Here is a 17,703-nt window from a genome sequence, read left to right as displayed (position 1 = left end):
AAGATTGAAGGTTACAGTGCAAATCTATGATTTTTTTTACTTTAACATACAATATAATTTCTGATTAAAAGCATCAGAGCACTTCCATACATAGGAAGCACGTTTTGTTCTTCTAGCCTCAAAGGAGTCTTGCTAGGTACCCGCTCCTCCTTCTGATTACTGGATTGCTTTAATGGTGTCATCAGGGGGTCTAGGAACAGGAAGTGCTGTTACAAAGATACTGACCAATAGATAAAAAGGAAGGTCTAGGCAAAAGAGCAGCTAAAGTATGCCTACGATAATTGATACTGTATATCATCCATCAATAGACCTACCTGCAAAAACAGATCAAGAGTAAAGAGTTTGTTTACATTCCATTATTGCCACCTCTATAGTAGATACTTTGGTGGCAGTAAAATGATTAAATGATGCCAGCAGATTAAATCACAGATTATTATTTAGTGTGAAATGTCTCAATAGTTTAACCACTTCAGCTCTCGCATTTATATCCCCTACCAGAGCAATGGTTTTAATCTCATGGGTTTATTGATGCAGCAATAACTTGAAATTAACGAAAAAAACCTAATAAAATTACTAGTACATACATTACATACCTCTTTAGTATAACAATACTTAATGGCAAATTATTTTGTTTTCTATAAAATCCATAGACAAACAAACAATGTAACAAAATGTAAAAAACATCCTAATGTCATTGTAGGTAGAAAGTGTTCATTTTATTCTATAATGCGTCCCCTTTAAAGCGGAGGTTCACTCTAAAAAGCAACTTTGTACCATGCCATCCAGCATACTAGCGTCAGCTACAGTATGCCTTTATTTATTTATTTTTGAGCTGTACTTACAGTTTAATCCTTTAGTTTCGTTTCAGACTCCCGCGGGGAAAGGCGTTCCTATGAAGAGGGGAACATGATTGACGGCCGGCTATGGCGCGTCACGCGTTCCGAAAATAGCCTGAGTAGGACTCGGCTCTTCACGGCGCCTGCGCACAGACTAGGAGCTGACTGCGCAGGCGCCGTATAGATCCGAGTCCTATTTTGGCAATTTTTGGAACGTGTGACGCGCCATAGCCGGCCGTCAATCATGTTCCCCTCTTCATAGGAACGCCTACTCCCCGCGGGAGTCTGAAACGAAACTAAAGGTTTAAACTGTAAATACAGCACAAAAAAATAAAATAAAGGCATACTGTAGCTGACGCTAGTATGCTGGATGGCATGGCAGACAGACATTTTTTTTTTTAGGGTGAACCCCCGCTTTAAGGTCCTTTTTATCTGTTATAAAAAGAATGAGAGTAATACAATGAAACTAAATCTTGTTACTACATCGTAATTCCTGTTGATACTGCAGACATTGTTCAGCTAGTGTTCATTTACACAGGAGCAGCGCCTTCTTTATTATAAAACAAGTCTGCTGTCAAAATGACAGCCAGGATTGCGGATTAATGAGTTCAGGGAGTTGCATTGAAGGAGGAGGAGCAGTACTTGGAAGACAATTTTTATGGCATTTGTGGTACACCTAAAGACTTCAATTGGTTAAAGGGAATCTAAAAGCAGTATATTAACATTCAAGTACACTATACTACCAAAAGTATTGGGGCGCCTGCCTTTACACGCACATGAACTTTAATGTCATCCCAGTCTTAGTCAGTAGGGTTCAGTATTGAGTTGACCCACTCTTTGCAGCTATAACAGCTTCAACTCTTCTGGGAAGGCTGCCCAAGAGGTTTAGGATTGTGTCTATGGGAATGTGTTTGACCATTATTCCAAAAGTGAATTTTTGAGGTCAGGCACTGATGTTGGACAATAAGGACTGGCTTTCAGTCTCCACTCTAATTCATTCCAAAGGTGTTCTATTGGGTTGAGGTGCAGGCCAGTCAAGTTCCTCCACCCCAAACTCCCTCATCCATGTCTTTATGGACCTTGCTTAATGCACTGGTCCAAATCATTTGGTGGAGGGGGGATTATGGTGTGGTGTTGTTCTCCAGGGGTTGGGCTTGGCCCCTTAGTTCCAATGAAGGCAACTCCTAGACCTAGGGCATCAGCATACCAAGACATTTTGGACAATTTTATGCTCCCAACTTTGTGGGAACAGTATGGGATGGTGCCTTCCTGTTCCACCAGTGCACCAGTCCAGATTGGGTTCAGGCGAGTATGTAGGTGGGGCTGGGGGCTGTGCTACTGTTAAAAGAGAATGTATCTAAGCCTTTACATCATATACATCGTCTGCCTACAGAGTACTGTTTTACAATTTTACTTCTGTATACTTCCAGGCTGTCACCAAAAATCCTTTTCCTTTTGAGAGCACTTTGCTATGGGGAGTTGTGGGGGTTGGGGGCCTGGGTAGGACACATAGGCTGGAGGATGGTGTGTTTCCTTGTTCTTGTCTTCTCATTTTCTCTCTGTCTCCTAACAAATCTTGTTGTTCTCTTCTGTTCTTTTCCTCTTCCACTTAGTTATAACAATAAACATGTTCTCATGCAGTGTTCAGGCCTTTGTTATAGAACATCTCTCTGGAAATAAGTAAGGTACATCTTACTACCAAAGAAGATATGTAATGTGTAAGTGTAGCGCTCAAAACAATACAATAAATAGTGAAATGATTGTATCAAAAATTAACATAAATAGTGATCACTCACTGTATGCAAACAGTGTATATATAATACATAAGAATCTCTCACAGTGACAAACAGATGTGAGAAAAAGTGAGTCCGAATTATATGTAAACATAAATGAATAGATAGTCCACCACGTGTTCTGGAACTCAAACTTTGAAGTGATTCATAACATAAACGTGACTTCTTGTGTATAACATATTAACCCTCCACCGATAGGATTGCAGGCTTACCAGAGCACGTGGACTCGAAGAAATTTCAATCTCTTATGAGTCAAACAAGCGTGAAAACTGATATGAATGGCAGGAGCGTCCTTATAGGCAATGGATCAATACACCCGATCATCAACCACAGCAGATTCGACCATTGTAGATTAAGCAGTACCGATAGTTGCACACAACTTGCCCTCAGTATGAATCAATGGTGGAAGGAGATGGAGAAGGAGAGAGCAGGCAACATAGCGCAATGTCGTATGAAATAGTGAAATTTAATAGATAGCTGCACTTACATGAAAGTTGAAAAAATGCAGCGCATATAAGTACACCCCAGACGACGTGTAATAACACGAAACGCGTCGGGACGACTCCATTGCCGCCTCATCTATATACTTATATGCGCTGCATTTTTTCAACTTTCATGTAAGTGCAACTATCTATTAAATTTCACTATTTCATACGAGATTACGCTATGTTGCCTTCTCTCTCCTTCTCAATCTCCTTCCACCATTGATTCATACTGAGGGCAAGTTGTGTGCACTTATCGGTACTGTTCAATCTACATTGGTCGAATCTGCTGTGGTTGATGATCGGGTGTATTGATCCATTGCCTATAAGCACACTCCTGCCGTTCATATCAGTTTTCACGCTTGTTTGACTCATAAGAGATTGAAATTTCTTCGAGTCCACGTGCTCTGGTAAGCCTGCAATCCTATCGGTGGAGGGTTAATATGTTATACACAAGAAGTCACGTTTATGTTATGAATCACTTCAAAGTTTGAGTTCCAGAACACGTGGTGGACTATCTATTCATTTATGTTTACATATAATTTGTCTATGGACTCACTTTTTCTCACATCTGTTTGTCACTGTGAGGGATTCTTATGTATTATATATACACTGTTTGCATACAGTGAGTGATCACTGTTTATGTTAATTTTTGATACAATCATTTCACTATTTATTGTATTTTTTTTTTTAGCGCTACACATATCTTCTTTGCTTTTCTTCAATTAGCCGTGTGAGCAGCTACACCATTTACTGGCAGCGCAGGGTTACTTACAGCTATTTTCTTACATCTTACTACCAGGCAACATGGCTTGTCATTTAGGTGGCCTACTCATGATCCTGCCAGAAATCTGGTGAGCTGATCATATCCAGTGATTTTTGCTTGTGCCTATAACCAGTTACATTGTTCTCTCAATATTACAGAACCATTCCCCTCTATGTTAGAGAAAATAGATGGGGGGAGGGTCCTGTAGTGCTATATTGTGTCTATTGTCCTGATACAGAAAGGTATATGAGTGACAGCTGTATGACTGGCAGAATCAAATAAAGGAAAAATAAAGGAAAAAGGCTTGATAAAATGAAACTAATGCACCCACTACATCTAAGAACTGGTAAGATGCTATATATTAAATTTTTGCTTTTGGTTTTAAATACAAAAATAAAACATTCTTTTCACATGCAATTCCTAGCTGACATTCACCAGAAGTCAAATCTGTTTAAAAGGAGCAGGAAAAAAAGTCCATTAAAAAGAGATCTCATCCACGAACAACATTCACAGACACTTGACACTTTTAGAATACCATCAATGATGTGTGTCTGCTTGTAATACAAGTAGATTGTCAGAAAATGATCAAAGCTGCAACATATACATTATCACATTATTAACTCACGAAGCCCCAAATCCACTTCCAAAGATATTACATCTACAGACACAGCAAGCAAGCCAAACAGACTAATTCATTATCTATCTCTGTCTTTCCCCATCACTTAAGATTAGTGACATTCAAATTTAATACTACAAAGCTGTACATTAAACAGATCAACAGACCTCCTTTGAACTGTGGCTAGCCTCATTTAATTATATGATAAGAACCACAATGTACAATATCCTAGAAGAAACAATACAAAATCTGTGTTTTTCAGGATAGCGTGGATGCGGTAATTCAAAATAATTTATGATTGTTTGCCATAGATTAATGTTTAACACAATTGGCTGTACTACTACTCAATGCTTAATTGAAAATGAACTACTCCCACATTCAAATATATCACACACGTCAGATATATGTACATTAATCTCCATTGTATTGACTTAGGATAAAGCAAGATTAATTTTTCATCAGTGGTGAAAATCATTCACTATCCTCATGCATGATAGTATCAACAATGAAACAGTAATGTAGTCACAACACACACATATATATATATATATTATTCATAATCAAGACAGGTTGCACACAAACGTCTTCTTTAACCGTTTCCCGACTGCCCCACATACATTTCCTGTGACAGGCCAGCCCGGCTGCATAAAATCACGTGATTTTGTGCACACAGCTTAGGGGGCGCTGCACCACCAGTGCGCTGCTCCCGCTGTAATAGGACACAGCGGGAGTCAATTAGCAGTGCGGCAGCCAAAATGGCCACCGCAACCCGCCGATCGTTCACAGAAAAGATGGATCAGCTGTGTAAACAAGGCAAACTTTGGATCTGCTAAGCTGAATCAAGGATCTCTCCTTTCCTTCAGTGTGACACTGCTCCACACAGTTAGTAAGCACCTCCCAAGGAAACATTTAACCCTTTGATCACCCATGGTGTTAACCCCTTCCCTACCAGTCCCATTGATACAGTAATTAGTGCATTTTTATAGCACTGATCACTGTCACTCAGTTTCATATTTGTCCGCTGCAATGTCGCAGTCCCGCTAAAAATCATAATAAAAATTTAAATAAATAAAAGTTTTTTTTTGGATATGTATTATAGCAGAAAGTAAAAAATATTGTTTTTTTTTTTGTTTTTGTTTATAGTGCAAAAAATAAAAAGTTCAGAGGCGATCAAATACCACCTAATAAGAAAGCTCTATTTGTGGGGGAAAAAAGGACATCAATTTTATTTTGGTACAACGTCGCACTACCTTGCAATTGTCAGTTAAAGTGATGCAGTGCCGTATCGCAAAACAATGGCCTGGTCAGGAAGTGGGTAAAACCTTCTAGAGATGGACGGATGACAGGTCTGTCTCTGCACACTGTGCAGGGACCGACCTGTCAGAGCGCCGCTCTCCCCTATGGGGGAATCGGATGAAGACGGACCGTAGAGTCCGTTTTCACCCAATCAGATCCGCCAGACGGATGGAAAAGTAGGGTTTTCCTCCATCACACTTTGGCGGATCGGATGTCAGCGGGCATGTCACCGCTGAAATCCGTGGCTCCATAGAGGAGCACGGAGCGCCCGTTCAGGCATGCCTAAAAACCTGACAGGCGGACCTGAACGGTCCGCTCGTGTGAAAGGGCCCTAAAAGAGAACATTTATGCTGTAACCTGTCTTTATTCTACTTACCCACACTGTAGGATTGCTGAACTTACAATTCATCCAAATGTGCTTTATACCTCACTTTCTAATATATATAGTTCATACATATATACAGTATACTGTATATCTATAAAATGCAAGAATCATTTTACTAATGTAATTATTTAATTGAAACACTCATTCCATTGAATGTAGTCAAAGCATGACTGTGTTGCATTGCTTTTGAGGATATTTCTGTCCAAAAATTGTGATTAATGCTTCCCAATTAAAAATTGAAAACCCTTGGCACTAAAGTCAATTATCCTGTTGAATCGCTGTGCCAAAATATTGAATCAAATCCTTTCTAAAACAGACAATCCAAGGAATATAAAGGATGGTAGGACAAGCTAGGCTACTTATTAAAAATAATAGCTCTCATGACAATCGAGATATAAAGACAGTAAATGAACCAACATATGGAAATACCACATCTAGCTTTGGCTGTCATGTTTCTGTCCATTAAACGCATGATAGATCTGACAAGCAACTATTTATTTGAAAGTGATGGTAATAAATCAAATAACTGCTGTATTCGGATTACAAAAAGAATAGGGGATAATATGCAGCTAGACTAATACATAGTACAGTATCAATATGTGGCACACATCAAATACATACACCATGAGCATATATATATATATATATATATATATATATATATATATATATATATATATATATGATCATCCAAGAAGGACAGCTAACCAGCAGCATCGCTGTTTATTGACAATCATTTTTCTCTCACTTTCATGCTCCCTCCCAGCAAAGTCGCTAAATACATTTTTAAACTATAGTACATTTTTTAAATCAGGGGTGCTCAACCAGTGGGAGCCCTCTGATGTGGCCCGAGACCTCAAACCAGGGAAATGCCTGCCCATGCTCTGGGAGGGCAGGTTGGCAAGCTCAGATCACCATCAACAGGTTTCTCACCCACCATCCCAGAGCATCAGAGTGCATTGAGCCAGAGCCAGCAAAGGAGAAAGAGGAGTAGAAGCCGCATAAGTCGATGCTTCCTCTGCAGCGCCAGCTCTGGACCCAGGCGGGGTGATACTATGTGCACTTTACCTGAAACATCACATACACTGCGGTTTTGCAACTGGCATATTATCTCTTTAAAAAAAAGGATTAGGCTGCTTTCACACTGATTAGCAGGTGCAGCGCAGTGCACCTGCAGCTATTATATCCTGCTGGTTTGGTGCGCTTTCTGAAAGCGCACCAAAACTCTTGAATGCAGGAGTTTAGAAAGTGCACCACATCCGCAAGATCTAAAAGAAGTCTATGGCTCAATGCAGGTGATCCGCAGGAAAGCCCTGTGCTGCACCCATGGTCAGGGTAAACTGCAGCGCATCAGTGTGAAAGCAGCCTTATAGGGAGCTCAGGACAGTAAGGGCTCCTTTACATGTGCGGTAATACCCCATAGTTCATTGTGGCTCGCTACCAGTTACCAAATCAGTGGCTCTTCAAAAGGCTGAGCACCCTTGCCTCAAATGATCTAAAGAACTATCAGCCGTCTTTCACTTCCAAACATTTAGCCTTGGCACCTCTGACCTAACTACACCTTTCCTGCAGCCTCTTGGATAATCAACTTCAAAATACCCAGTTCCAACACCATCACAACAATAGACTGTGTCAGATCCCCTTTGGCGGAGATCCAAGAGATCCAGTGTCACACCATCAGGGGCCAACTAGAAGAACCCAAAAGAGTTAGTTGACAATTAAAGTGGATGTAAAACCACTCTCATCCTTTCTAGGCTACTGCCATAGTGCTGATCTATAAGGATATACATGCCTCCTGCATGTATCCTTACCTGTCAAATGTCTCTCCTCTGTCTGTTATGAGACCTAAAAAAATGCAGATTCTGTGGGTGGGTCTGTTGTCCGGAGCTCGGTGGGTGGAGTTGTGATATCAGTAGACTTCCCGCCCACCTCTACACTCCCCTTGTCAACATGAATTTTCTCCTGTGTATTTCTTACACTGAACTTCTGCTATGATCACTAACATCCAGTCAATACCCAGAAAAGTCACCACATGACTTCAGCAAGACCAATCATGATGAGGTGTAAAGCAGCCAATCCTGGGAGTGCTGGAGAGGAAAGGAGGGGGGATGAAAATTACACATTATGCCTCTCTAGGCTAGTACATGAGATATGTAAATTACCTGTCACTCACAGCAGGGGGGAAGAACTGACTGGTATTTCTCTGTCTGTCAGTTTTTATCTTACTGAAAAAAGATAAGAGGATTGCTCAGAGCTGGATTAACTCTTCGTGGCAAGACTGGGCACAGATGATATGAAATCCTATACTGTACAAGTTACAAGCCTTAATTACATTTTTTTTTATCAAGTTTACTTCCACTTTAAATCAAGTCATGCAATGGCAGAAGTTCCAGAAGAAAAATGTTAGATAGACGCTGGGATTCCTGTGCTTATTCCAACAATCCAAGGTCGGAAGTCTTCAAATAAGCTTACTGATTCAGTGAGGCAGCTCCCAACACAAACAGGCCTCCAAAAAAAAGGTGCCAGAGACTGGATCCAAAGGAAAACAAACACAAATGGATCAAATGAGAATTTTAACAATTCACAATTCGACCATAAAAAAACAGTCATTATGACTGAGCCCTTAGAGTGAAACATGTCCAAGGAGTGATCCTTGGGGAGGGACTAAAGCTTCTCGACTGGTTGAAGTTTTGCCTGTGAAGACATCATTAATGTGTGACTTTTCCTTTGGATTATAGCATTGAAAGACAGCCAGTGCAATTCAAGGGCCACAACAACCCCCTCCCCCTCTTTCATCAGATTATATATACACCTTGAATGGATACCTTTAGGGTTGCAAGTAACACTATGTGGTCAGTGGTAGCAGTGTCACTGACCACAGGCTGTTACTTGCTGCCTTAAAGAAGTATCAGATTGAATATTGATCTACAAAGTTATAGACTCATTATAGACCTATTTGAGCCTATTCAAGTTGTATATACCATCTTCTAAAGTCTGGGACACGCTAGGGCCCGGATTCAGAAAGAATCGCGTATCTTTATGCGGGCGTAGCGCATCTCATATGCGCTACGCCGCCGTAACTTAGTCAGGCGAGTAGTGTATTCAGAAAGAACTTACGCCCAAAGTTACGGCAGCGTAGCGTATATGGGCCGGCGTAAGCCCGCCTAATTCAAATGATCCAGGCAGTGGGCGTGTTGTATTGAAATGAGCCGTGACCCCATGCAAATAAATAGGCGATCGAACGGCGCATGTGCGCGCATGCTCAGAGTCACGTCGCAAAAACTACCCAAGATACGTCCGCTCAATGCTTTGTCGATGTGAACGTAACCTACGCCCAGCCCCATTCACGTACGACTTACGCAAACGACGTAAAATACGACGCTGTTCGTACGTTTCCGACGTCCATACCTTAACAAGACTTACCCCTGCTTTATGAGGGGTAAAGTTACGCCGGACCAACGCCTTACGTAAACAGCGTATATAGATGCGCCGGACGGAACTACGTTTGTGAATCGGCGTATCTAGGTCATTTGCATATTCAATGCGTAAATCAACGGAAGCGCCCCTAGCGGCCAGTGTAAATATGCACTCAAGATACGACGGCGTACTAAGACTTACGTCGGTCGGCTGAAGCCAGATTTCAGGCGTATCTAGCTTCAAGAATACCGCGCAGAGATACAACGGCGCATCTTTAAACTTACGCGGCGTATCAATAGATATGCCAGCGTAAAAGCTTTCTGAATCCGGGCCTATGAGTTTTTTTCTGTTCAACCCAGTGTGTTGAATGGGAAAAAAAAACTGTCGGCTCCAGCTGCTGTGCTAGCAAACCGACATTACAACAATCTCCTCCGCTGAGATGTTGTGTTCTGACAGTAGGGGGGCCCCACCAGAACACTCCGATCAGGGAGCTGATCGGGAGCTGGTCGGCTGCTGGTTCTCCAGCATGCTCGTCCGACAGAAGCTGGACTGGCTGCCATACACAAGGGCCGAATGTTGGCCTGTTTTTATAGAACTGGCCGTTGTCGCCCAGCATTCAGACCTTGTATACGGGGCTGAAGCCTTGATGAAGAGAAAATGTTAAGACCCACGAGACACATTGGCTGATTTTTGGCTCATGCACAGCGGTTAATTGCTTCATACAGAGTATACACGGCTGCTAGCAGCCTGTCAAAATAAATGATAGGCTGAAATAAACAGGAGCTGTGTCAGAGGATTGGCATCTCTAACTGCCGAGTAGCGATACGGCGGATGCCCGTGCGTGAACGGCGTGCGCGCATGCGCGGTTCTGCGGGACGGCGCGCGCACACACGCATCCACGCGCACCAATCAGTGCCCGGTCCTGCCTACCTAAACCAGCCCCAGTCTCATGACGGGTTGCTGGTTTGTTAGTTCCTGCTTGTTTGAACCTTCCTGAACCTGTTCTTGAACTCATTGTAACCCGGATTGACCCGACAACTCTACTCTCTCCTGTACCCGACCCTGGCTTGTCTCACTGGATCTGCTGCTATCTCCAACCCCTGACCTCTGGCTTGTACTCTGACTTTTTTACCTTCTCCTATCCCTGACCTCTGGCTTGCATCCTGGACCTGCTTACAGTCTCAGCCTTGAACTTGTTCTCAGTACTTGAAGCTTCTCTGATCCCTGACCTACAGCCTGTTCCAGTTAATGACCATTTTTTTATACTGTACAAGCCAAAGATTATGAACTATTAAAATTCTGCTTGGACTCTTTCACTTTATGATCTTGAGCACATTTGTGTTTATTTTCATGGACGGCTGAACAAGTAAGTAACAGGAGACCCAACGATAGGAAAGAGGCTTCGTATACAAACAGTGATTGAAAAGTGAAAAATTGGTGTAATTATGTCCCCCTTTGGCAATACAATTAGAAGAGCCTATTTACCAAGCCTGATAGCTACGTAGAATACCTTCCCTTTACAGCAGCTTTCATATGGTGGAACCCTTGAAATACCTCTCCAGTTGCATGTGGTTTTGGGGCATTTGTGCCACTTCCCTGATCTCTTGAATGGATCGTGTTCGGCAGCAACATGTTGGATAGTTTTTGCCCTTTGCAAAGCATTGTGACTGTGGCATGTAATCATCCCATCTGCTGCTATTGTAGCTTGGGGGGGGGGGGGGGTTCGTTGGGGGGAACTAATGCCCAACCACACATTTCTACTGACCCCCAACTGCATGTCTAAACTTAGCCTAATGGTTACTGGCAAGAATGCTCCTTACACTTGAGGTCATTGGGAAGACTCCCCCTCCTATGTGGCAATAAACACTTAGATTTTATTATCTGATCGATCAAAATGATCGAATCCGCAAATAGTCGAATAGCAATAACTTCCCGTCCAATCAATTTAGACTAAATTTATATTGGATTTGATCAAACTGAGTCGATTTTCTATCAATTGTTTTGCATTGATTGGCAGCAATATGAAATAGTTTGTCTGTGAATACTAGTGTATTTCAGCCATCAAAAGATGAGATTACATGGTAGAAACAGAAAAGTGTCTAAATTATCAATCCCTGTGTGTGGCATGTTGATCGAATGAGTTGTCCACTACAGATTGATTATTCTTATCAGAAGAGATTGACCAGAAAATAAATTAAATCGTGTATAGCCTCTACCGGTACCTAAAAAGATAATTGTTACTCATCTAGAAGTCTCAAGGAACCCTAGAGTTTCATGGAACCCCTAGAAACCTCTGGAAGAATCTTGAAATTCCACTGAACCCCCTAGAAGCTTTTGGAGGAACCCTGGAGTTTCATGGAACCCCAGAGCTCTCTGGAGGATCCCTGGAGTTCCATAGAACCCCCTGCAAGAAACCTGGCATTCCACATAAACCCCTGAAGGAACTCTGGAGTTCCATGGCAACCCAGAAACATCTGGAGGAACCTTGGAGTTCCATGGAACCACTAGAAACCTATGGAAGCAACCAGGTATTCCACAGAAACCCTATAAACCTCTGGAATTCCACTGAAACCCTAGAAACCTCTGGAGGAACCCTGGGGTTTCATGGATCCCCTAGAACCGTTGGGAGGAACCCTGTAATTCCACAAAACCCCTAAAAACCTCTGGAGGAACCCTGGAGTTCAATTGAACCCCTAGAAACCTCTGGAGGAACCCTGGAGGTCCATGAATCCCCTAGAAACCTCTGGAGGAACCCTGTACTTTCACTGAACCCCTAGAAAAATCTGGAGGAATCCTGTACCTCCACTGAACCCCTAGCGAAACCCTGGAATTCCATGGATTTCGTAGAAACTTTGGAGGAACCCTGGAGTTCCGTGGATCCCCTAGAAACCTCTGGAAGGGTCTCCTAGAAACTTAGAAACTTTTGGAGGAACCCTGTACTTCCACTGGACCACTAAAAATATCTGGAGGAACCCTGTACTTACACTGAACCCCTAAAAATATCTGGAGGAATCATGTACTCCCACTGAATCCCCAGAAACGTCTAGATGAACCCTGGAGTTCCATGGCTTCCCTAGAAACAGTTGGAGGAACCCTGGAGTTCCGTGGATTCCCTAGAAACAGTTGGAGGAACCCTGGACTTCCATGGATTCCCTAGAAACCTTTGGAGGAACCCTGGAGTTCAATTGAACCCCTAGAAACCTCTGGAGGAACCCTGGAGGTCCATGATTCCCCTAGAAACCTCTGGAGGAACCCTGTACTTCCACTGAACCCCTAGAAAATCTGGAGGAATCCTGTACCTCCACTGAACCCCTAGTGAAACCCTGGAATTCCATGGATTTCGTAGAAACTTTGGAGAAACCCTGGAGTTCCGTGGATCCCCTAGAAACCTCTGGAAGGATCTCCTAGAAACTTAGAAACTTTTGGAGGAACCCTGTACTTCCACTGGACCCCTACAAATATCTGGAGGAACCCTGTACTTACACTGAACCCCTAAAAATATCTGGAGGAATCATGTACTCCCACTGAATCCCCAGAAACATCTAGATGAACCCTGGAGTTCCATGGATTCCCTAGAAACAGTTGGAGGAACCCTGGAGCTCCATGGATTCCCTAGAAACCTTTGGAGGAACCCTGGAGTTTCATTGAACCCCTAGAAACCTCTAGAGGATGACTGGAGTTCCATGGAACCCATAGAAACCTCTGGGGGAACCCTGGAGGAGAAAGGCTGCTTTAGTAATGAATTCAGTTAATGCCATTAGCTTAATTCACTTAAAGCGGGGGTTCACCCAAAAAAATTGGTTTTAATATTACACACATTAGAGCCAGCATAGTAAGGGCATTTACTTTCGGCGTTTTTTTTTTTCCCTGTACATACCTTTATATTCTGTTTTTTTCCATGGCTTCCGGGTTCTGATGACTGCGGGATTGGATGTTCCTATCCTTCCGTTGGATGATTGACGGTTTGTGAAACAGGTGACCTGTCGCACAACACGCATCACCAGATGTCGGGAAATAGCCGAGCTGCAAGACGGCACTATACGGCGCCTGCGCAGTCAGCTCTACACGGCGGGCGCAGGCGTCGTATAGTGCCGACTCGCAACTCGGCTATTTCCGGAAATCTGGTGACGCGCATTGTACGACAGGTCACCTGTTTCACAAGCCGTCAATCATCGAACCGAAGGATAGGAACGCCCAGTCCCGCAGTCATCGGAACCCCCGAGGCAGGGATAGGAACGCCCAATCCCGGAGTCATCAGAACGCGGAAGCCCTGGACCAAATCAGAATATAAAGGTAAGTACGGAGAAAAAATAAAAAAAAACTGCCAAAAGTATATGCCCTTACTATGCTGGCTCTAATGTTAAAAAATCGTTTTTAGGGTGAACCTCCACTTTAACTGCTTACTCCATGCAGGTCCTCATCAATGGGCAGAACGAAAAGCAAAACATACAACTAAACAACAGCGCTGCTAAACTTTTGCTAAGAAATAACATAATACAGAGTAAAGCAATGACAAGACAATCCAATAACAATACAGGGAAAGCAGCAATCTTGCACACAGCAGCTTGTAGTTTGCTCCCTGTGTGATTGCAATTTGCCAGAGTTGATAATAATGTGAGGGAGCAGCAGGGAAGAGGTAGAATGTGGTGAGGTGAGGAGAGGAGCAGGCATACAGGTCCTTCTCAGGGATGGAGAGGAGTAGCTCGGACTTACCTGTTGCAGGCTGGATGTAGAGCGGTGCGGAGCGCTGATCAGCCTTGGCACGAGTTGGAGCTGCAGTGAGGGACTGCGCGCCTCAGCCGCCTCCTCTACCTCAGCCACACAAGTCTCTCCATTCCTTATATGGGCATAGGAAGGGCCAGAGCGGACGGGCGGGATCCCGGAGCTCCAGCAGGCAGAAAGGTGAGGAGCCCCGGTGACCGTGACTGAGATGTGTCTTCACTCCCTGGGATATGGACCGTTACACAGCGTGCAATGTGTCACCGTTCTATAAGAAGAAGAAGAAATGTCAGGGAGAACTTTCACAGCCACCTGTGGAGAATACACTATGGCTTACACTGCTCGGAGCTGCTACAAAGTAAAACGGGGATTTCCCTGAATAAGCCCCCTCAGAGGAAGAGGACCTCTACATAGAGCTCTTTATTCTCCAGTCCTGGCACACTTTGAAAGTATCTGGAGCACCCCAGTCTAAAATGGGAAACACCTAAATGACTTATCAATGGGTAACCTGAGCCTAGGATGAGGAAACTCCCACCATGCATGAATTTTACCCAACAGACAACAGAGGGGAGAGCTGTGATGTGAGAGAGGGGGCCTGTGATATGGGAGGGGCTGTGATTGTAAGGGGAGACTGTGTTTGGGAGGAGCTGTGATGTGAGAGAGGGGGCCTGTGATATGGGAGGGGCTGTGATTGTAAGGGGAGACTGTGTTTGGGAGGAGCTGTGATGTGAGAGAGGGGGCCTGTGATATGGGAGGGGCTGTGATTGTAATGGGAGACTGTGTTTGGGAGGAGCTGTGATGTGAGAGGGAGGAGCTGTGTGTAAGGGCCGGTGTAGTGTCACAGTTTGCTGCCTATCGTAGAATGCTGCGGAAGTCACGTGGCGGCCAACTGCGCATGCGCGATGCGTTCCAATAGATTTACGACAGTACACACCAGCGAACCCGGCATTCAGGGCGACGTGGATTTAGAGGAAAGTGGCCAGTCAGGCTCTTTTTTTAACATCCTCCAATCCACGGGGATGTTAAGGAAAGAGCCTGGATGCCGACCGAGGTTTCACTGGTGTGTACTGTCGTGAATCCATTGGAGCGCATCGCACTTGCGTTTGGAACGCATCGTGCATGCGCAGTTGGCCGCCACGTAACTTCTGCAGCATTCTACGATAGGTAGCAGCATGTCACCGGCAGATGACATTTCCTCCACTCCATGCTTCCCATGAACTTGTTGGGTGTCAGGTGTGGGTCACATAGGAGGTTTAACCCAGCGCTTCTGAGCTATATCAGGCGATGACCAGGGTCACTCATTCTAGCACAGGGGATACAACTTACCCGAGAACGACGATCCTGCAGGAGGATGAGGTAGACACTAGACAGATGTCTCAGGCAATGGGGACAGATGACCTGAAGCTCTACACGTGTGCCCATACGACATTGGGGGAACCCGACTGCAGGCACATACCAAACACTGGCATCCTGGCAGTAGCTGGTTGGATTCTTTCATGGCAGCTACTGTCCAGGCATAATGTCTTATAGCACGTATGTGGAGGACCCAAGCGTTGTTCCTGGTTTTGTTACTATAAATACCCCTTATCTTATTTTCCACCAGTCCAGTGAGGGTGCCTTGTGTAGGAGGTAATCAAGAAGTTGACATGTGCTGTTCACGTGCCGTAGCACTGGGCAAGCCTGAGCAAAGTCTAGAAACTAACTAAATACAGCCATGGTCTCTTTGGACGTGGTCTTCAGGTGCATGTGCTAGGCGTAGCCACTCGTTGGAGGCCAAATGTAAGGGCACTTCTGCCATGCTTCCAATTAACTTGCTGCAAGCATGGGTCACATAGGAGGCCTACCACAGGGTGGGTTTTTCTGGGCTACATCAGGCAATGACCAGGGTCACTCATTCTAGTCTAAGGATTACACCTTGTCCAGGCAAGGGCCACGGTCATGTGAAAGTCAAACATAAAGGCAGTCCCCCAGGGGCGTAACTAGAAATCACAGGGCCCCATAGCAAAATGTTGTATGGGGCCCCCCAGAGCCGCCCTAGTGTCAATGCAGCGTGACCTGTGCCCCATACAGTGTGACCTGTGCCCTATACAGGGTGTCCTGTGCCCCATACAGCGTGACCTGTGCCCCATACAGTGTGACCGGTTCCCCATACAGCGTGACCTGTGTCCAATGCAGCATGACCTGTGCCCCATACAGCGTGACCTGTGGGCCATACAGCGTGACCTGTGCGCCATATAGCGTGACCATTGCCCCATACAGCGTGACTTGTTCCCTATGCAGCGTGACCTGTGCCACATGCAGCGTGACCTGTGCCCAATGCAGCGTGACCTGTGCCCCATACAGCGTGACCTGTGCCCCATACAGCGTGACCTGTGCCCTATACAGCGTTGCCCGTGCCCAATACAGCCTGGCCTGCCTGTGCCCAATACAGCCTGGCCCGCCTGTGCCCAATACAGCCTGGCCTGCCTGTGCCCCATACAGCCTGGCCTGCCTGTGCCCCATACAGCGTGACCTGTGCCCAATACAGCATTGCCTGTGCCCAATGCGGCATGACCTGTGCCCAATACAGCGTTGCCTGTGCCCAATACAGCCTGGCCTGCCTGTGCCCAATACAGTCTGAACTGCCTGTGCCCCATACAGCGTGACCTGTGCCCAATACAGCATTGCCTGTGCCCAATACAGCCTGGCCTGCCTGTGCCCAATACAGCCTCACCTGTGCAGAGGAATAGGCAAGCCGGCCAAATCAGCAGAGAGCGGGATTGCCCGCTGTAATAGCTTTCATTTGAATTTCTCGTCTTCCCGGGCTCATCGTCACATAGCCCCACCTCTTAGCCCAACGCCTTTTAGGACGTCACATGTCCGACACTGGACCGGCATTTTGTCGATCAAAGGTGCCGGACCAAGAGGTGGAGCTATGTGACATGACCCCCCGGAAACAGTGGAAGTTCTAATGAAAGCTATTACAGCGGGCAATTCCGCTCTCTGCTGATACGGACAGCTCGCCTCTTCCTCTCCTCTCTCTTCCCCTGGCTGGGAGATCATGCCGGCGATGCTCTTATCCTCACCGGGCCCCCCTGATCCTCACTCAGCTGCGGGCCCCATAGCGCCTGCGTGGGTCGCTATGGCGGTAGTTCCGCCACTGCAGTCCCCCAACTCAGAGATGTGCCACTTGTGTGTAGTGTAATATGCGGAGTTCCTCCAGAAGATGTCCCATGTCCTACACACTTGAGCAGGTGCATGTGTTGCATTAGAAGTATCATGCAGAGCTTATGCCCCCTACACCAGGCAGTGTACCTCAGTTACCTCACTCCCAGTAACAGAACAAGGTCCTGTGGAGCACATAGCGTGGACCTCATGCACGCTCAACTTAACTCTTGCCTCTCTGCACCTAGT

The 17,703-nt window shown here is 45.1% G+C and overlaps 1 protein-coding gene across 1 annotated transcript in view; it reads right to left on the bottom strand.

Moving 5' to 3' along the window:
* BAIAP3 (BAI1 associated protein 3) overlaps positions 1-14,502 on the bottom strand; it is a 368,143-nt gene extending 353,641 nt beyond the window's left edge. The window contains exon 1 of the mRNA XM_040356725.1: positions 14,305-14,502. The gene's annotated coding sequence lies outside the window, so the exon portion shown is untranslated. The remainder of the gene's footprint in view (positions 1-14,304) is intronic.
* Between the last annotated feature and the right edge of the window lie 3,201 nt (positions 14,503-17,703).

The sequence above is a fragment of the Rana temporaria genome, chromosome 6, assembly GCF_905171775.1.
Source record: "Rana temporaria chromosome 6, aRanTem1.1, whole genome shotgun sequence".
NCBI classification, from domain to species: domain Eukaryota; kingdom Metazoa; phylum Chordata; class Amphibia; order Anura; family Ranidae; genus Rana; species Rana temporaria.
Note: the sequence above shows the minus strand (reverse complement) of the source record. Positions and strands in the feature narration are given on the sequence as shown.